The 22,398-nt window shown below is 37.5% G+C and overlaps 1 protein-coding gene across 10 annotated transcripts in view; it reads right to left on the bottom strand.

The window, feature by feature from the left end:
• Positions 1-22,398, bottom strand: part of RGS6 (regulator of G protein signaling 6) — a 450,793-nt gene that overhangs the window by 384,069 nt on the left and 44,326 nt on the right. The window lies entirely within an intron of this gene.

Raw genomic sequence — 22,398 nt, 5'->3', positions numbered from 1 at the left:
AGCCACAGAACACATTCGCGTCTATGTGGCAACATGGTGTATGACAGTGGGGAAAAGATTCAGTATATGGAACTGAGACAACTGGCCATCCATATGGAGGAAGATAAAAGTAGATTCTAGTGTTATACTATACACGAAAATTAATTCTAGGTCACTATAAAACACTACATTTCAAAACTTAAGAGAATATATAGGAAACTATTTTTATGACATTGGAATAAAGCAAGATTTCATAAAGAAGACATACCAAAAGCACATAGCATAAAGGAGAAATTGATATGACTGTATTAAAATTTAGCACGTCTACTGAATAAATGGCATCTTTACAAAAAGTGAAAACAGAAGCCCCAGACTTATGTTTGCAGCTGATGAAAAATTAATATCTGGAATATAAATGATTCTTATAAATTATTAATAAAAAGGCCAATTGCAGTAGAAAATTGGCAAAGGATATGAATGGGTGATTCACAAAAGAGGAAACTCAGATGGCCACTAAACAGATAAAGAGATGCTTGATCACACTTAGTAAGCAGAGAAATGCAAATTAAAATGATGAGATACATTTCCCTGACGACTGGATAGGCAAAAATTAAAAATCTGATAAACCAAGAGGATATGGGGAAACAGCAACTGCTGATGGAAGCATAATTACAACTGGTTTGGAAAGCAGCCTGGAAATATCCACTAAACTGGAGATGTGCATGTTCTAGAACCTAGTGATTTTCTCTCCAGGTACTGGCTTTAGACAATCTCTAGCACCTACTCCTAAGCAGATATGTACACAGATGTTTACCGCAGTACTATTTGTAATAGCAAAAAGGTAGAACCCCCTTAACCTTCTCTTAGGCGAGTGGATAAGCTGATTTATTCATGTGATGGAACACTATAGAGCAATTAAAATTAATCGACACGGATACACATCAAAAACAACATCAGAGAAACACATATGGTATAATACGTTTAGTGTGAATTTTAAAACACTCGCTCAAAAAGGCACAAGTACACGTGGAAATGAAGTATAAAAACGTTAGCAGAAATATGACTATAGAGTGAGGAAGGGAGAGAAGAAAGGGAGAGGGAGGGAAGGAGGAAGGAAGCTAGGCATGGGGCAAGGTAGAGTTTCAGGAATACCTAATTTTTTTCCCCAAAGACAAAAAAGGGGAGGAGAGAAAGATAAACAAACATGTGCCAACAAGTACAGCAAAATGCTGGCCTCTGTCTAAATTCAGTGCCGGGAATGTGTCTATCACAGAGTATGCCACAGTATCCCATAGGCTTGAAACATTTTAAAATTTGAAACATTATTTTAAGACAGTATTATGTTCAGAACACATGCACAAGTCTCATGATATAATTACAAGACGTCTAAAACACTTCATTGCCTTGGGCAGAACCAGTACTCCCTGATCTCATCAGCCACCTCAGCTGCTGGACACGATACCAACAACCCTTCCCTTTTTCCAAAAATCAAAGCCTCCGACAAAGAATGAATATTTGTCAGAATTGAAAATATTCACAAGAATGTGCCATAGGCTCTGAAGGCGACTTAAAAAGAAGGATTCCGGAAATATTTGGGGCAATAGCAACATCAATTGAAGCATCAAAGGATCGCATCTATCCCAAGGTCACTACTTTGAAGAGAGTAAAATCTATTTATACTTTAAGTCTGATTTTTTAAAATTCAGCGACAGCAACTAAAGTCATTCCTTTCCTGACTGTCAATGTTATCCAATATGGAAGTCAACACACCACGCTGAGAATGCCCAAGGAGTGGATGTTGGTGCCAGCATTATAAATGACACTACATCCTTACAAAGAGCATGTCATTCAACACAAGTCTCACACAGTGATTGCAAATTACTGCAGATCCTCGCATCCACCAATGGGGATTTGCCTAGGTATTTTGCTCAGAAAATGGGAAACTTGTTAATCAAACACTGAACCCCGTGGGTCAGCAGAAAGGAAACACTATTTTCACAGCAAGAGCAGATCCAGCAGCTGCAATGAGGGCAGAGCACACAGGACAGAATAGCAAAGGAATCAGAGAACCTGACTGGCATAGAGTGAGACATTCAGTAGGAGGAACAGCTGCCTGCATTATTTCTGGATCTGTTCACCCTCAAGTCCAATAATTAACAGAAGAAAAGCCCAAAGGTCCCACCTCACTCCACAAACAAAAGTTCCATTGTCAAATGTCAGTTGATCATACAAAGCCTTCATCATGTTTACAACATACATCGTGAGATATTTAGCAAAATGTAGACCTGTTTGTTCATGAATATTTACTAATTCATGAATATTTATTGAGTGCCTACTATGGCCAAGTGCTGGACTGGAACACAAATGGTAAACTGAAACAGTCACACCTCTGCCCTCATCAAGTGTATGGCAAAGGAACTATACAATTCACAAAACAAATGACAAACTTCTTCTAACGAGACTTTAATTCTCCCTGGTCACTACATGAAACTGCCTACAAAAGGGCTCAAATCTACCTTTTCAATCTGTGAGGTTACACACTATCCCTATAAACTACCACATATTGAGATCTGTATTCTTGGTTCTTGGATATTGGAACTGATAAAATGGAGTTATTAATAGGTAATTCATCTTACTGAAGAATATAACTTTGCTTTATTTTATAGGAGTTATTCAGTGATTAACTTGGCTTACTTGACAAGGGACATGCACTAGAAATAATTGATTAAACTTATTGTTTGCTGACACTATGTCAAGCAGTAGATACGTTCCACTTAACTCATTTGCTCTTCACAGCAACCCAGCAATGTGAGTCCCATTTTTACCCCCAATTTACAGATGAGGAGAAATAAGGCAAACAGGGGAGTGCAACTTGTCCAAAGTCACACAGCTAGTATGTGACTGAGGTACAATTCAAATTCTGGTCTAACCTCTTGACCACTACACAAAATAACCTCATTAACAGATTATTAAAAACAAACAAAAAAAAGATAGAAGTAAAATCTTAACTCTTAAAGGGACTTGCACATTTTAGGAGTTTCTCCTAAGGAAACATCATGAATACATAAGGCAGGTTAATAGAATCTGTTTTAGAGAACTGTTTAAATAGCAAAAAGAAGGGAGAAAAAACTGAAAGAGCCTAAAAATCCAACAATATAGGAATTAAAGTATCTAAATAAGTTATTTTTATATCTTCATAAAATAAAGCCATTAAAATACACAAAAAAAGAATGTTTACTACCAAAGGAAATGTTCATGACACTATTTAAAGTTCAGAGAGTAATATACAGAAGTTATAAAAATTATATCTTTTCTTTCTAAAAAGAAAAATCATGTATGTATGTATAGAAAAGGCTGAAATAAATGTATAATAAATTGTAAATAGTTATCTGTGAGTCGTCATATTAAAGATAATTTTCATTTATTAACTTTTGCTTGTCTAAATTTAAAAAAGCAGAAATATTTTTAATAATCAACTAAACAACAGGTGTCAAATCACTTATATCCGAAATTAATATTTAAGACTATTTATAAAATGCCTTGTGATACATAATTGTTATTGGCCAGGATTGTGTTCCCTCGTCACTTAAAAATTTGGGCATGTACTTCCAATACATGAATATTTGGTTATTTTGAAATTACAAATATTCTCTAACTTTATTTACATTTAAAAAATTTAAAAACATAGAACTTTTAAAAATAAAATAAGTAGCAATTCTAATGTCTTATTTTCATGTCCTAATGGACTATCATACACAAATCCTGAGCATCAACAGAGCATAAACACACTATGTCATCAGAATACTCGAAACAAAATACATACTCCAGAAGAAAGTGGGTGTCCTCACTGGGAAAGTATTAAGGTATTTAAATAAATTATTTTTATATCTTCAGAAAATAACGCCATTAAAATATTTTTAAAAGAATGATATCAAAGGAAATGCTGATGACATTCTTTAAAATTCAGAGTAATATACAGAAGTTATAAAAATTACAAACAACGTATCTTTTCTTTCTAAAAAGTATTATTAGTATTTGTTACATATGGGTTTCGTAACAAATACTAATTTTCTCCAAGCTCATGGTTTGCTGTTTGATCTCCAGAGTTGCCTTAAAGGTGGATTCCACTCACGTAATGTAATTAAAGGAAGTGTCATGAGCAAAAGAGAGGCAGGAGGGCCAGGGCAGGTAAGAGGGCACAGTATGCACGGGACGGAAGTGGGAGACATATTTACCCTTTATTTGTCAGGAAACAGACATTGGCAGTTTTCAAATGGTGCCATGATGGAGTGAAGATTTTACTTTCAAAAGAACTATTGGGGCCAAGAATATAGGATTAAAAGTAGGACTGGAGACAAAGACAGTAGTTAGGAGAGAGTAATCGCAGCATTGGGACTAGAAAGATATCAGATAGAGGAAATATTATATACATACTTCTGATCTAGCACTTGAGAACCATTTGGACTTAAGGGTAGAAAAGGAAGACAACAGCAAATCCCAATTTTAGAATCAGATAAAAATAGGCCATAAGAAGGAGCTGTTGGGGGAAGGAAAAAAAAAAACTTTAGTTTCAGTTAGATAGAATTTGATGCGCTAAAGGTACATTCACCTTTGGGTTGAAGTACAGCACTTGAAATGTAGAATTTTGGAGTCTTATCCAAGTGGAATAAATAAGACTGCCAATCAACAGCACATTCAGATGTAATGGTCTCATATTCTCTGTGAGCAACTGAGCTCTGGGGAATGAACAATTCTGGGAAGAGAATGAATTTCTGTAAATGGACCATTTATTCTAGAAACGAATTTCTGCCAGTTTGGATAAGTTATCATTGATTGGTCCATTGGTCAATAATCAGATATGTAGCTATTAAAGATAGGAGGAGAACCAAATGTGTCAGAAATCAAAGAAGAAAAAAGATTTAAAGATGGCATCAACAACAATATTAAATGTTTCAGTAAGATAAACAATCTTTGTGGGGGTGGAAGGTTAAGAGACTTGGTCATTAAAATACCTTAGAGGTACTTAGAGAATGGAAAAGGCAACACATCAGGTTTTAAGTGTTAAGGAGTAGGTGGATGATGAGGAAGTTGAGGCAGTTAGCAGAAGGGACTAATTTTGAGAAGCTTGGCAACAAAATAATGAAAATGCATAGAATTATAACTCCAAGAGAAAGCAAGTCTAAGAAAAGGGGTGGGGAAAGCATTTTAAGTGTTACAGAACTGTGAGCATTGTTACAGAAATTGGTAGGAAGAGGAAGAAAGAAAATACAATAATGAAAAGCAAAATAATAGGCAAAATAATGTTTGGGAAGAGGGAGGAAAGCCTATAGAAAGGAATCTTTTGAAAGAAGGATAGACAATTTTCTGATAAAAGAGAAAAAAATATTTTCTTAAAAATTAAGTGGAAAGGAGATCAATTAAAAGATCTCCCATTAGATCACCTTGAGATTATCAAAAATTAGGCATAGAGGCCATCTATTAAGATTGATGGAGACTTGAAAGGAGGGAAAAGTGTTTGACAACTACCAATAAGTGTGCCAATGGAAACAATATGGGGTGTGTGTGAGTGTGCACATGTGTAAAGAATACACATACCCTTGGATTAAAATTGTTCCTAAGGAAGTGTAAATAACTCAAAGAAGTCTACTTCTAGTATATATTTTAGGTTTTTCTCCCACATTAAAGTTATCTTAGCCTGAAAGGTTGCTATCTTTGTATATAAGTCTATTTCAAAACAGTGTGCAGAGGAGGGGACAATGTAAAATAGAAAGTTCATTTCTCTGAACTTTTATCAAGGCAAATCATATGATAAAGAGGCAAGGCTCAGTAGAGAAATATTAATATCTTATAAGGCCCTGAAGCACTTGGTAATTAATTTTTCAGCAGGAAGAAGGTTATATTCCAGTGGTAAGAATAGCTATTCACAAAGGCATAGGAGAGAGGGAGGGAGAAAATCAAGGGAACTAAGAAAAAGTAACAGAGAAGAAAAATGGTCACACGCTAATTCCTATACATATGGACCTCATCCAAAAATGAAGATGGCAGAATTGGACAACTATACTTCAGGCTGCTGCCAGTAGAACTTATTCTTCCAGACCAAAGAAAAGGAAGGAAAGCCGGCTTCATAATAGCAAGCCAGGATCTAGATTTCTCCTGCAAAGTAACCAGATGGACTACAAAATTCTTCAAAGGCAGAAATATCAATTCACTCAACAAATATTTCTTTAACACCTATGTTCCAGACACTAAGCTCAAAGCTGGAGAGAGAGAAATGAGTGGCTTCCTGTATTAGTTATCTATTGCTGGGCGGGGGGATGGGAACTACTCCAAAACTCAGTGACTTAAAATAACAAACAATTTTTATCTCACAGATTCTGAGTAGGTGGTTCTGGCTCAGGATCTCTGTGTTGAGGGTCCCCAAGTACACCCCCAGGTTCAGTGATCGCTGTGAAGATTCATAGGACTCACATATAGTATTACACATGGCTATAATTTATTACAGTAAAAGGATAGAAGGCAAAATTAGCAAAGAGAAAAGGTGCATGGAGTAAAGTCTGTGGGAAATCAGGCACAAACTTCCAGGACTCCTCTGCCCATGGGGCTACTCAGGACAGGCTTAAATTTCTCTAGTACCTCATTGTGACAACACTTTGTGAATTGTTGCCTACCAGGGAAGCTTATTAGAGCCTCAGCATCCAAAGTTTTTATGGGGGGCTACTCATGCACACGCCCTCTGCCCAGCACATACCCAAATTTCAGACTCCCAGTTAGAAGAAGGGGTTCATCATACATAATACTGTTGGCACAGTTTAGGCACAGTTGACCACTCATCATCAGTTAGAAAAGGGAGAGAACCCTCACTAAATCCAAGTTCCCAGAAACTGGCCAGAGCCAATCTTGCAAGCAGGTCTTTTCTAAGGATAGCAGTCTCAGGTTTGCTATGTTAATTCTTTTCAATACATTGTCTCATGAGGTTGCAGTCAAGCTGTCAGTTGGGGTTCCATCACCTGAAGCCTTGACTACTGGAGTTGGAGGGTACACTTACAAGAAAGCTTATGCATATGGCTACAGGCTAGACGTTCTTCACCATGTGGAGCTCTCTACCAGGTTACTTGAACATCCTCAACATACAGCAGCTGGCATTCCACAGGGTGAATGATCTAAGAGAGTAAGAATATGCCCAAAATGGAAACTACAGTCTTTATTATCTCCAAGTGACATACCAATACTTCCACTATTGGTCACAAAGACCAGCCCTAGTACAATGCGGGAGGGGGAGGAGATTAACGACTCTGACTGCCAAGAGCCGAGGATCGTTGGGGGCTGCATTGGAGGCTGCCTACCACAGCCCCCCTCTCTGGCATCCAATGATTCACGTCTCTCTTACATGCAGTGTATACTAACTCCTCCCACAGTCCTTAAGAGTCTCATCCCATCACAGCATCAGCTCCAAGTCCAGACCCTCATCATCTAAATCAGGTTCAGGTTCAGATGAGGCTCCTCGGTCCAATCCCTAACCTATGGCCCCTTGACTATTTCTCCCAATCTGAAGACATGTGCTACTAAAGCAATGTTATCTGACCCCACACATACCATGGGGGGATGAGCAGAAGCTGCCTGCTATAACTGCTCCTGGTCAAAAAAGGATGTAGGGGTAACAATTCTGAAATCCCACCAAATGTTTCGAGTTCCTTGCTTATGTCTCTCGTAGAAGTCTGAGAATAATTCTCTATGACCCTTAACTCCACCCTCTGGATTTTTGGTTTTGGCCTCTTGGTCATCTTTCCATTTTTATGAAAGGTAACAAGTATGTGCAGCCAAGTAGTTTTCTCGGACTGCTCCCAACTTACTGATACTTGGGTATCCAGATGCCTCTTTTCATTTCGTACTCTCCATGTTCCTTTCATTTCAAGCTGACGATGTCTCTTCAAGTAAAACTCTCCTAAAAACTTTGAGGGTCTTCTATGACTCCCTCTAGACTTTATTCTGTTAGACAAAAGCCACACCTACAATGGTCCTTGCTCACTTTGGGCTTTTGCTGAGAGATGACGTCCTTGAGTATCTAAGGAGTCCTGTTGTTTGATTGAGAGAATCTATAAAGCAAACCCTTAATCTCTTCAGAGGGACTTTGGCTGACTACTCGGTACTGTGAGACACCATCTTTGATTTGGGGGATCTTAAGAAAAGATGATAGTTCATGTTTGGAACTTGTTTTCCTGAAAGTGCCCTAAATTTGATCTTTGCTCAGAAGCCATTTCTTCATTTTAGCATCATATGCCATCTGAAGAATATGGAAATCCCCAAAAACAGCAAGCCTAGGCTCTTGTTTTATTTACCACTACTGCCTTTGCTTCCTGTCTCTTCTCTTGAAATTTTACTGCAAGTAACAGGAAAAAATAGAAGGCACTTTCGACACCCAGTTCATTAGGTACATTTTCTACTTTCCGCACTATTGCAGGCAATAGTATTGCTAAAATTTTTGCCACTATATAACAAAGACTCTCCCTTTTCCAAATTCCAACATGATTTCCCTCATTTTCCCATAAGCCTTCACTGGCAGCCTCCTCAAAGTCCACACTTCTATGGACAATGTATTCAAGGCACTTTAAGCTTTGTTTACATGTACCTCAGTCCTTACGGATTTCCCACTGCACACTGCCTAGATGCAAAGCCTCTCCCAGATTTTAGGTTTTTGTTACATCAGCACTCCACTTCTAGTATCCATATCTTATTAGTTATCTATTGCTGTGCAGTAAGTTACCCCAAAACTTAGCACTTAAAACAAGTATTTATTGCCTCACAGTTTCTGAGGTCGCATAGACATTGGGAACCATTTTGATAAGTGGCTTGGGCTCAGGGTCTCTCATGAGGTTGCAAGTAAGTTGATGGCAGGGCCTATAACATCTAAAGGCCCAACAAGGAGGAAATCTGCTCTGAAGCTCACTCACATGATTACTGGCAAGCCTCTAGTTTTTTTTATTAGCTATCACCACATGAGCCTCTCTCCATACATTTGTCTGTCTTTATAACATGGCATCTGGCTTTCCATAGATTAAGTGATTCAAAAGAAAGAGCTCAGTCTTTTATAACCTAATCTTGGAAATGACATAGACATATCATCACTCCTGCTATAATCTATTTCTCAAGGGCTTGCATACCAGAAGGTAAGGACCGCTGAGGGACTGTCTTGGTGGATGGCTACCACATTTCCTATCTGGAAGTCTAAGGAGATAATGGGCATTAACACTACTTACAATAAAATTTAATAAGGGCCATAAAAAATATATAGAGAAGTCAGCAGCAGCTTACTCTGGAGGAGTCAAGATAATGTGACAGAGGAAGAGATGTTTATTGTAAAGCCTAAAGGGAGAGATGAGATTTGTCAGACACTTCCAAGAGCCTAGCCTGGAGGAAGCTTTCCATGCACTTCTCTTTTGCATATCCTACCTGCCCTGTAAATCTGACAACCTCAAAGGTCTTCCTAAAAGCAGATATGGAATAACTTAATATCAGTATTTTGGGAGGACACATTACTATTTAATAGATGAATCAAAAGTATAATGGTAGATGACGGATGCTCTGCTTGGAAATGCCTCATCTAAATGTCAGATTTAGGGGAAAAAAAATGAAGTGAAAATGTACAGCTTAACAAATGTGAGAGTTTGAATAAATGCCCCTAATTTGGTAAAACACACAAGTATTCAACACATAATAGTGATTACTTAAATAAGAAGGCAAGAACAAAGACATGGAGAAAGAAATGCTAACCAAAGGACCTTTTACATGAAATAAATGCAAGACTGAATGGAAAACTAGGTCAGGTAAGCACATTAAAATATTAAAAGTTACTTTTTTTCTCATGATAAAAGTGATACAATCTCATTATAAAAAAAATCTATAAAGTATAAATGAGCATAAGAAAGAAAATAAAAATCACCCATGGTCCTAAATTCTAGAGATAACCACTAATTGGATTATAGACTTTTCCCTTATAAACTGCTGGATAGATAAGTAAAGATACACACACACACATGCATAATTTTAAAAATATGTAACTTTTGGAAATAGCTCTATGTTTCTCATGAATATAAAATTAATACATAAAAATTAAATTCGTATATGGGTAATGTTTTTTGAAGTCTAAATATTATGGAGAGATATGAGGTAGAAAATAAAATTCATTTGTAATTCTTTCACTGGGGGGAAAACAGTTTACTGTTAACATCCGGTATTTTTTTTTACAGGTATTTTCAATGCAAATGATTTTAGTGCAAAAATAGGCTCATGCTGTTTTGTTAACTGCTTGTCTCATTTAAAAGTGCATGGTGGGTCTCCTCTTCCGTTAATACATGCACCTCCATTATTATTTTTAATGACTATATCATTCCAGAATAGGTATGTACCATAACTTATTTAACCAACATCCAATTAATGAGCATTTATACTGTTCCTAACTTTCTACTGTTGCCAACGAGGCTCAGCAATTACACCTGTATGGAAGCCTCTTTACACACTTATCTGTTATTTCCTCAGGATGGACTTGCAGAATTAGATTTGCTATGTCAAAAGACATTCACTTTTTAAGAATATTTGTGCATATTGCCACACGTTCCACCATAAATGTTATACCAGTAACACTCACAATGAAAATATAAAAATGTCTCCAGGCAACACCTTACTGAGTACTATAAGCAGTCTTTCATTTCTTCAGACATGAAAGACAAATTAAGACAATTAATATATTAAGACAATACAGTTTCAAATGCTCAAAGACTATTTAAACTTTTTTCTTTGTTAATAATACATTCTTTTTTTCTTTTTGCCAAATGTTCATGGAAGTGTTCACTGTCTTCACATTGATTTGTAAGTGCCCTCCCACTCGAACTGACATCTATTTATATATTTTTAAGTCTGGTAGCAACGTCTTATTAGCAGAAGACAAATAAGAACTCACGGAGTTAGTAAATGGTTGAACCACATTCAAATTTTCCTGACTCCGAAATTCCCGCAATGGTGCACTCTAGGCTGGTGCCTCTTCAGGACAGAAGGCAGGCCTTCCCCCACTGTTGCCCATTAGAATCACCAGGGGAGCTTTTAAAACTCTTGATGCCCACTTCTTACCCCGTACCAATTCAACCAGGCAGAGTGTTTTTGAGGACGCCCAGGTGGTTCCCATGGGCAGCAACGTTTCAGAACCACTGAACATTTCATGCCCCCCTAGTGGGAATGCTGCCATCTCGCCCTCTCCCAAACTGCCCTTGGTTGAAGAGTTATATAGACCAAGCTCATGTCCCCTCCCGAGCCTGCTGCATCCTATTACTGGGGGATACAAAGGTATCCTTCATCCTTGTTGCCTCAACCCAGGAAATTGCAGTTCCAGGGCTGCCATTGGGTAGGAAGAAGGCCTTATAACTTCAAAGCAGCCCTTCTTCTGTCCAATGCTGCCTCCTTCCCCTCCCCAGAAGTGTGGACTGAGAGGGTTCCTAAGATTGTCCTGCATACTAATCTCCGAGGCTGCTTCCTGAGGGAGCCCGGCCTGTGTCGCACATGCTATATGGAACTTCCCCTAAAGGAATAAATTGAAAAAATCTTTCTCAAAGACCTAACATACAGCTGAAGGTCATCAAAACATATTACAAAATCCTTTCAGGTGGCGTTATTGTTTAATGAGCATGGAGTTTCCATTTGGGGTGCTGAAAAAGTGTTGGATGTAACTAATGCCACTGAACTGTACATTATTGTGAATGTCACAAATGCTACCGAATTGTACATTAAAAAATGGTTAAAATGGCAATTTTTATGTTGTATATATTTTCCTGTAATCTTCAAAAATTAGTCAGGTAATATACCAAAAACCACTGAATTGATTACTTTAAATGGGTGGATTGTTATGTGAATTATGTCTCAATAAAAGTGTTTTAAAAAATCCTTTGAGTGCAGTGTAATGACATGGTAGTCAACAAATGAGTAAAATAGTAGCCTCAGCTCTATTAATCCACAGAACAATGACAATATTTTTAAGCCCTAAAGCAGTTTTCTTTCATTCATTGTCTCATTCCCTAAAACGCACAAAAATGCTCATAGATTTGTACTTTATGTATCTCTGGTCAGCAGTAATTCAGAATTTAAATGCTGAGTGGTACGGGAAAAAGCATAAGCAATTTTTTGGGCCAGCTCTCAGGTTTAAGAATATTTAAAGACCACTTGAGGGCTCAGATATTGGCAGCATCGCTAAATTCAGTTTTGTGGTAGTACAAGTGTTCAATTTAACTAAAGTGCAAGCTCACACATACAGAAAACCACCATGAAGCTAGAGAGCAGACCATTTCTAAAAGAGGAGCAAAGCTGACTTATTTTTAAAAACAATAATGTGCCAAAGATGGCAGTGTCCAGAGAATAACAGATGCAAAAATCTATCTCCCTAGGAAACACGCAATCCACTGCACTCCTCTAGGATTTATAAAGTTCTTCGCATTTGCAAATTCCTCCATAATCATCCTCATTAGCCATCCATCCCCAACAAGCCCCAAAGTTTTCTTTTTATAAAAGCTTGACAAGCCTCTTATACCCATGTATACTGTCCCTTAACAAGAGACCTTCAGTCAATAAAGGCCAAACCTCCAATAAGGGTAACTATCATTTAAAGTCTGTGGTTCCTGCTCCTGGCCCTCCACAATCAATGTAGGACCAGAAACCAACCTGATGTTATACAAAGCTTATACATTGAATAAAAGCTTATACGTGCTTAAGAATGAAAGAAAACACATGTCAAAGTTCCCACTGAAAGCATGATGGAAAAATTAATGAATCCGGAGCTGGGAAACTTGAGTTTTAGCCTTCAATCTGTTGCTGGCAACCTGTGTGACCCGGAGCCAGTTAATTAACCACTATGAATCTCACTCAGTTCCTTTATCTGCAATATGAGCTTAATGATGATACTCGGGCTGCCTATCTCACACATTGTTGTGAGGTCTAAACACTTAAAAAACTAAAGTCCTATACAAATGAGAAAGATTACTATAACACTTCCAATCCCAGAAGAACTGCAGAGAAACATAGCTCGGGGCATTTAAGTATAACATAGTTGTTTAAATATGAGCCCGAGGAAGTGAATTCCACTGAGGGAAAAATATTAATCCAAGTTACCTCTTCTTACATCCATTTCATAACACATTTGAGACCAAGCTGCACACCAAGATGTAAAAGGAAATAAGAGTTAGAATGTATCTTTAACTTAGACAAATAAAATCATTTCCATCTGAAATTCTAGAGTTTGTTCGGTTTGCTGTTTTTTTTTTTGTTGTGTGTTATTTTTGTCTATTATAGTAGAAAGCACTGATGTAGAAAATACTCAGTTCCTTTTGGGGCTTGGGCATACCTACTTTTTAATTTTTTCCTAGAAAAGACACTGGAAAGAACTAAATTTTCACAGTACGGCATGGAAATTCTTTAGTGGATTTTAAAGGAATCCTGTGAGGTGAGACAGAAATCATCGACACATTGATTTTATATTCCACAAATGTATAACCTCTAAAATTTCAAAGTCAGGGACTTATTTGTTTCCTACTGAATGAAGACGTAAATTGGGACTAATATGAATTCCAAATTCAGCAGAGCCACAAGGGCTGGAAGCAGTTGCTTAACAACTGCACACATTCATCCATTACCTCACAGGTTGTCAGAAGAGGCCCCCGGCACAGCCCAAAATCATAGTCAAGTCAAGCACAAACAACTGACCAAAAAATGGATCCTGAAATCAAGAGAGAACTAGATGATCCTCTTTCAACCGATTTTCTTTAGGAAGGCCTGGTGGATAGAGGGGGAGAAATTGGGATATATTCTGATAAGCCATTTGTGGTATTTAGGCACTGAAGAATTAATCAACTTTAAAAACAAACAAATTCAATCTACCATTTTTTCTCCTCTTCCCTTTCAATATCAAACTCCTTAAGAAAACAGTCTACAGCCTCTGCCTCCATTTGCTCATCATATACTAAACAGTTCTCTGAGAGGTCACCCATCATGACTGTGTGCTCAGCAAATCTATGGCTTTTCATGACTACTTCTCGAACTCTCTGTGGCAGGCAACACTACTGGTCATTCCTTTTTCTGAAACAGCATCTCCCCTGACTCCTCTGGTACGACCCCTGTTCTGGCACTCCACCTACCCCTCCTACTCCTTTTTCCTCTCCCTGTCCCTCACTTGGTTCTTAATTACCTAAGTCGTCTGGCTTCTGCTTTGGACATTCTCCACTATCCACACTCCCTAGCAGATCTGAGCTCCTCTGTGGCTTTCTGTTCAGGTGTATGTGACAACTCCCAACCACCTCCCTCTTGAAGATCAAGCCTACATTTCCAATTGCCTGATCTATGTTTCCAGTTTGCCCTCAGCACTTTATATCCGAGGTGGAACCCACCACCTTTCCTACAAGCTCCTGCTCCTAGCTTTTCAAGTTTTGTTAGTTTTCCCATTTCTCACTATCAAAACCATCCTTCCACTCCACTTACAAGTTTCCAAGTCCTATGAAGGGCTCAAGATGTCCCTCATAATCACCACTTCCTTTGCATCCTCATGCAAAGATATTGCAATAATTTCTCATGTGGAATCTTATTGTAAGCACCTAATTCTCTGTATTAAATCCCTTCTCGTTTAAAATTTATAACCAAGTTTCTGTGCCTTATACTGAATGCCGACACAGAGCAAAATGATAAGTATCTAGTTGAGTAACTAAGATATGAAATGGCAATGCTTGTGAAACTGACGCCCAACCCTTGAGTTAGCACAATGCCTCCCACTCCTGAAATGTGGACGTTCCCTACAATACAGTCACCTCTCTTCCTTTCTCACTCCACTTGAGAAATCTCATCTCTTCTTTCTGCTTCAATAACCACTTAGATCAAGGGTTAACTTATGCGAGGACATTTGGAAAGCTGATAAAAGCTAACTTTCCAGAACAAATGCAGGTGCATTAAAATTTCAATATAATTTCTTAGGTTTGTGGGCCTTCTGAATTTTATCTATGGACCTCTAGGTTATAGACCTCTGATCTTACATGCTAATGAGTGTCTAAACCTACATCTCAAGCCAGATCATTCTTACAAGGTCTAAGACTGATGTTTACAAGTGATCACTGAACTTCCCACAAACTCGTTGTGTCCCCATGTGATTTTATCTTCCCACTGCTCCTCTTTCTCTGTTATTTATCATGTAAGTCAATGATTCTAGCATCCTCCAAAGGCTTGGGCATCATTCAGACATCTTTTCTTCCTTTTCCATAGACCATTGCCCAGTCCTGACAATTCTATACCCTTAGTCGCTTTTAAATCTATCCACATCCCCATCTCTGTTAACACTAATTTGTCCAGCTACCTCGTCTCTAATTAAGATTGCTGCAGAAGCTATCAAATTGTCCTCTCTGCTTCCGGACCATAAAACTTGCATTGTACTTGAAAATATTTCCTCTTTTTTAAAACCTTCAGTAATTCCATTTTCTTCTTACCATTAGTGTTCCTATGCCTCCCCAAAATGGCTCTATAACCCACACCATAAAAGCTACCAGTTCCCAGAACTATAGTTTTTGTCACTCCTAAGGAGCACATGCTGGCCCCTGCCTATAATTTCTCACCATTTTATTTTCTACTGCTCTCCACCCTCCCCGCCTCACTTTCCCCCACCCCCGCACACACTGTCCACATGGCTAACTCCTTATCCATTGATTATCAGCTTAGATGTGTATTTAATTCTATTATTCGTCAAAAGTTTATTCAGCACCTAGTATATGTCACCCACTGGGCTAGCACTAGAGACAGAGCAATAAAAAGACAGTCATAATCCTTGTCCTGACAAAGCTCAATCTTATAGGGACATTAGATCAAAAACGACAAGTGTAATGATCCCTCAGTTGCCCCTAGTTCCAACTCCAGGGTGAGTCAGGATCCCCCATTCTGGGATTCCATAACTCACATCTGTGATCCCCAACCCTACCACCACTGTTGGGAAATCCATCTCTCCCAATGGCCAGACTATAAACTCCTTACAGGTAGGACTATGTCTTAACCATTTTATTTATTGCTGATACCTAGTACTGTATCTGGCACTCAGGAATTACTTAATAAATCTCTATTAATTAGAAAAAATCAGTCAATAAATATTAGCTGAATGACTCAACTCTACTTAGAAGTGCCCCTATGAAGGGAATACAATGGAAACAATTGGGATGGAGAGTCCTCACTGTTTGCTTGACTGGGCTTTGTCAATGCCTCAAATCATACGTTACATGCTTCTAACACTGGACTTGCTGCCTACACTTCATGTTAAGCAGCTATTCCCAGCAGCTCTCTTGCCTCCAGAATAAATACCTGTGTGCTCCACGGTGCCCCTAATTAGAGGCACCTATAAGGCGAATCTGTAGACCTCAGGAGGCCAGTCTCCAAGCTGTACCCCTGGTCACTGGAACCTAAACAACAGAGAAGGCAGGTAAGCACAGGGGACTTAGCAGCCAGAAAATTCCCAGGAGCTCAGCCAAATTGGATCCCAGGAGTTTTGCTCCAAATTCCCTGCTAGGCCAGCCATGAGTCTGTGTGTATAAAATAACACCACATTTCTGAACGTGTATGAAACTAGTGGGTGATGGAAAGAAGCAAAAAAGAAACTAAGGAGTAAATACATCCTTTATGAAAAATAATAAGGTGGTGTGGAGAAATGATGATGAAATTTTCTTGAGTGTACAACAATACAGGTGAACATTTATAGAGCACCTGCTATGTGCCAAGTTCTAACCTCTTAGTGTGCATCATTTAATTCTCTCAAGGCCCCTATAAGATGACATCATTATCTCATTTACAGGGTAGGAAATGGAGCCCCAGTGAGATTAAGGAGACTCCCATAGCTGCCCCCCAGCTAGTCAATGACACAGCAGGATGCGAACCTGCAGTATGACTCAGAGCCCAGGATGAAAGCTCTGCACTTACATCCCTGTGAGGGAGGAGCTGCATCCTCACCTCCACTCTGAGGCACACCAGTTGCCAGTGCCAATGTGGCTCCAGGCATGTGCTATCAAACAGGACTGAGAACATGTTCTCTGTGTTGAGGGCAGCCCATCAGTCTGGGAAATTATTGCCATGCAGTAACGAGGGTCTGATGTTGCCAGATCTTCCTATTTTTCAAAAGAAGCCAGATATCCAGATTTTTTTAAATTGGGGCTGAGGAAAGGGAGGAATCACAGAAAGTTTTAGCTGGAGGAACTGAGAGGAATATGATAATAACTGAGATGGGCTTATGAGGGACAAAGAGGTTGGGAAATAAAAGATTATGAGTACACTTTTGATGTGCTGAATTTCTGATACTGAAGACGTTCAGAATGTGAGAACTCTGGGGCTGGAGTTGAGGATCAGGGTGTACGTAACAGAGAAGGCTCTGGTTCCTCTGCTATCAGGCCATCCTGCCTCAACCCTCAGTTCCACCTAGAAAAGGATCATTTAAAACAATAGTCCCCAACCTTTTGGGCACCAGGGACTGGTGGTCCTATGAGAATCTAATGCCCGATGATCCGAGGTGGAGCTGAGGCGGTGATGCTAGCAGTGGGAAGTGGCTGCAGATACAGATGAAACCACACACTCACTGCTGCTCACCTCCTGTGGCCCAGTTCCTAACAGGCCATGGACTGGTACTGGTCTGTGACCCAGGGTTGGGGAACCCTGGCCTAAAACGCACCCTCTTGTTTGTTGTAGGATGGAGAAAAACTAGGCTGGTATTAGTTTTCTAAGGTTGCCATAACAAAGCACCATGAACTGGTGGCTTAAACCAGAAATTTATTGTCTCAGAGTCTGGAAACGGGAACCCTGCAATCAAGGTGTCAGCAGAGTTATGCTCCTTCTGAAGGCTCTAGGGAAAAATGTGTTTCAGGCTATTCTCCTAGCTTCTAGTAGTTCTTTCACTTATATCAGCATAACTCCAGTCTTCACATGGCATTCTCCCTCTGTGTGTGTCTATGTTCAGATTTCTCTTTTTATAAGGACAGCAATCATATTGGATTAGGGGCCCAACTTTATTCCAGTATGACCTCATCTTAGCTAATTATATCTGCAATGATTCAATTTCCAAATGAGGTCAGAATCTGAGGTAAAGTAGGTTAGGACTTCGACATATGGCTTTGCAAGGGAGACACAATTCAATTTTTAACAAAGCTCTAAATGGAGGTTTCCTTTCTTCCAAGGCCAGGATCCCTAAGAACAGAATTAAGGCATGCCATCATTTACCTTTAGAAATTACTGTGTTCAAGGAACCATGCTAGTCCTACAGGGAATACAAAAATAAACTAGATCTTAATTCTTAGAGGCCTTCTCTAGAGAGAGAAGAAAGACATAGACAAAAACTATCCCATAAATAAGTAGGCTATAATTGACTTGTAAATAAAATAAGTACCATAGATTCAAATATGAGGAGAGAAATCACTTTTGTCTGCAAAAATCAGGCCTTGATCCTTAATTATTATAGTTGACCCTTGAACAACACAAATTTGAACTGTGCAGGTCTACATTTTTTTCAATTGACCCACGCAGTTTAACTGACGACACAGTTCATTTGATCTGTACAGTTCCAGTAACCTGTGCAGTTTAAACCTGTGTCATTTAAAGGTCAACTCCATGGTTGAGAATCAACATATGCAGCAGGCTGACTATAGTTATACATGAATTTGAACTGTTTGAAAGGTTGGCACCCCTAATCCTCGAGTTGTTTAAGTGTCAACTGTATTTGATCCCAATATTAGGGGAGGCCCAGAATTCTGACAGATGGAGACTTGGAGTTGGGCAGAAAAACCGAAGGACATTTCAAGTGGATCGAACAGGTTGAACACAGAAAGAAAAGCAAGAGCTTGTTGGATTGAATCTGTTTGCCCAGAGACCTAGGTATGTCATATAATTTTAAAAGATTTCATATAATTTTAGAAGGCTAAAATTATAGTTTGTGTTTAGTTGGAAGAACCTTTAATTAGCAGGAAAGAAGTTTGGATGTATTGGTAGGCTTCTGGGAGTAATTTAGCTGGCCAATAAAAGTAGTTCTTTTAATAATAGCTGAACACATCTCAAATCTGGGGAGAGATAGATACATCCAGGTACATGAAATTCATAGATCTCCAATAATATTAAACCCAAAGATGACTTCACTTAAACACATTATAATAAAACTGTCAAAAATCAAAGACAAGAGAATTTTAAAAGAAATGAGAGAAAGAAATTCATCACATAAAAGAGAACCCTTATTAGTCTACCATCAGATTTCTCAGCAGAAAACTTTCAGGCCAAGAGAGAATGGGCTATTCAAAGTGCTGGAAGAAAAACTGCTAACCAAAATACTTTACCCAGCAAAGCTGTCCTTCAAAAATGAGGGATAAAGACTTTCCCAGACAAACAAAAGCTAAGGAAGTTTATCCCCACTAGATGTACTTTACGAGAAATGCTAAAGAGAATTCTCAAGAAGAAATGAATAAATGTTAATTAAATTACATAAAAACACATGAAAGTATATAATGCACTGATAAAAGTAGGCATATAGTCAAATTAAAAATACTTTGCTACTGTAAAGATGGTATGTAAATCACTTTATATAAAGAAAAAAGGATTTTAAATTATGAATATAATAATTTGTTAATGGATAGATGATATAAAAAGATATGAACTGTGATATCAAAAACATAAAATGAGGGGGAGGAATAAAAGACTAGAGTTTTAACATGCAACCAAAGTTAAGTGAGCACCTTAAAATAGACTGTAATAACTATAATATGTTTTATGTTAAGTCTCATACTAATCTCAAGGCAAAAAACTATAGTAGATACACAAAAGATAAAACAAAACATACCACTAAAGAAAATCAACAAATCACAAAGGAGGAAAACAAGAGAAAAAGAAAGGAAGTACCAGCCAGAAAACAATTAACAAGATGATAATAGTAAGTCCTTACCTATCAATAATTACTTTAAATATCAAGTATTAAATTCTCAAAAGAGTAGCAAAATGAATTGGGAAAAAAAGACCCAGCTATATACTGCCTACTGGAGACTCACTTCAGCTTTAAGGACACATATAAGCTCAAAGCAAAGGGATGGAAAAAGATATACCATGCAAATAGAAACCAAGAAAGAGCAGGGGTAGCTGCACTTATATAAGACAAAATAGACTTTAAGACAAAAACTGTAACAAGAGGCAAAGAAGGTCATTATATAATGATAAAGGAGTCACTTCATAGGGGATATAACAATTATGGATATCTACGTCCCCAACATCGAGCATATAAATGTAATAAGCAACTAACAAATCTGAAGTAATTAATAGATGACAATACAATAATAGTAGGGAATTTCAATATTCTATTTTCAACAATGGACATATCATCTATACAGAAAAATCAATAAAGAAACATTGAACTTAAACTACATGTTAGACTGAATAGACCTAACAGACATATTCAGAACATTCCATCCAATACACACTCTTCTCAAGTGCACATAAAACATTCTTCAGGATAAATCATATGCTAGACTACAAACAAGTCTTAAAAATTTTGAGAAGATTAAATTCATATCAAGATCTCTTCCAACCATAATGGCATGAAACTAGTAATCAATGACAGAAGGGAACCAAGAAAAATTCACAAATATATGGAAACCAAATAATACACTACCAAATAGCCAATGGATCAAAGAAGAAATCAAAAGGGAAACAAAAAAAATCCTCAAAGAAAAATGAAAATAAAACATACTAAAACATATGGGCTACAACAAAAGCAGTCTTGAAAGGGAAGTTTTTAGCAATAAATGTATACAGTTAGAATCAAAGAAGTTTTCAAATAAACAACCTAACTTTATACCTCAAGGAACTAGAAGAAAAAAAAAAAGATCTAAGCTCAAAGACCAGAAGGAAGTAAATGACAAAGACCAGAGTGGAAATAAATGAAAGAGAGACTACAAAAATAATAGAAAAGGTAAACAAAATCAACAAAGCTTTAGCTAGATGAAGAAAAAAGAGAAAAACTCAAACAAGTAAAATCAGAAATGAAAGAGGGCATATTACAATTGATCCTGCAAAATAAAATCATCATAAAAGACTACTAAGAACAACTATACATCCACGAGTTGGATATTTGGAAGTTAACATCCCTAATGAACATAGATGGAAAAATCTTCAACAAAATATTAGCCAACCAAATTCAATAGCACATTAAAAGGCTCATACACAATAATCAAGTGAGATTTATTCCTTAAATGCAAGGATAGTTCAACATATACAAATCAATAACTGTGATATACCATTTCATTAGACTGTAGAATAGAAATCATTATGTTCATTTCAACAGATACAAAAAAAGCATTTGAAAAAATTCAATGTCTCTTCTTTAAAAAAAATCGACAAATTTTGTATAAAAATGTACATCAACACAATAAAGGCTATATATGACAAGACTACAGCTAACGTCATACTCAACAGTGAAAAGCTGAAAGCATTTCCTTTAAAATCTGGAACAAGACAAGGATGCCAACTCTTACCACTTTGATTCTGCTTATTACAGAAGTTCCTAATGAGAACAATAAGGCAAGAAATAAAGGAAGGAGGAAAAGGAGGAGGAGGAGGAGAAAGAAGAGAATGAAGAAAGAAGGAGTAGAACAAAGAAGGAAAAGGAGTAGGAAAAGAAGAAGAAGAGAAGGAGAAAATTAAAGCCATCAAAATTGGAAAAGAAGTAAAATTATGTTGATGACATGATCTTATAAATAGAAAACTCTAAATCAGACTTTACAAAAAAAACTGTTAGAACTAATAACTGCATTTAGTTAAGTTTCAGAATACAAAATTAACATTCAAAAATTAGTTGCACTTTTATACAATAAAAATGTATTTGAAAGAGAAATCAAGGGGAAAAATCCACTTTGATGCTATTATTAGCACCAAAGAATAAAATACTTAGGAATAAATTTAGCCAAAAAAGTGAAAGACCTATCTACTGAAAAGCATAAGACACTGATGAAAGAAACTGAAGAAGATACAAATACATGAAAAAATATACTGTGTTCATGGATTGAAAAAATATTGTTAAAATGCCAATACAAAAAATAATGTTCATACCACTCAAAGCAATCTACACATGCAATGCAATTACTATTAAAATTCCAATGGCAGTTTTCACAGAAATAGAAAACAATCCTAAAATTCATATGAAACCATGAAAGACACAAAGTACCCAAAGCAATTTTGAAAGAGAACCAAGCTGGAGTCATCATACTTCCTGATTTCAAACTATATTATAAAGCTATAGCAATCAAAGCAGTATGATATTGGCATAAAACACACATATAGACCAATGAAACAGAATAGAGTCCAGAAATATATCTATACATATGTAGTCAACTAAACTTTGACAAAGAC

The sequence above is a fragment of the Rousettus aegyptiacus genome, unplaced genomic scaffold, assembly GCF_014176215.1.
Source record: "Rousettus aegyptiacus isolate mRouAeg1 unplaced genomic scaffold, mRouAeg1.p scaffold_m13_p_3, whole genome shotgun sequence".
Taxonomy (NCBI): domain Eukaryota; kingdom Metazoa; phylum Chordata; class Mammalia; order Chiroptera; family Pteropodidae; genus Rousettus; species Rousettus aegyptiacus.
This window is presented reverse-complemented; position numbering and strand designations above follow the sequence as displayed.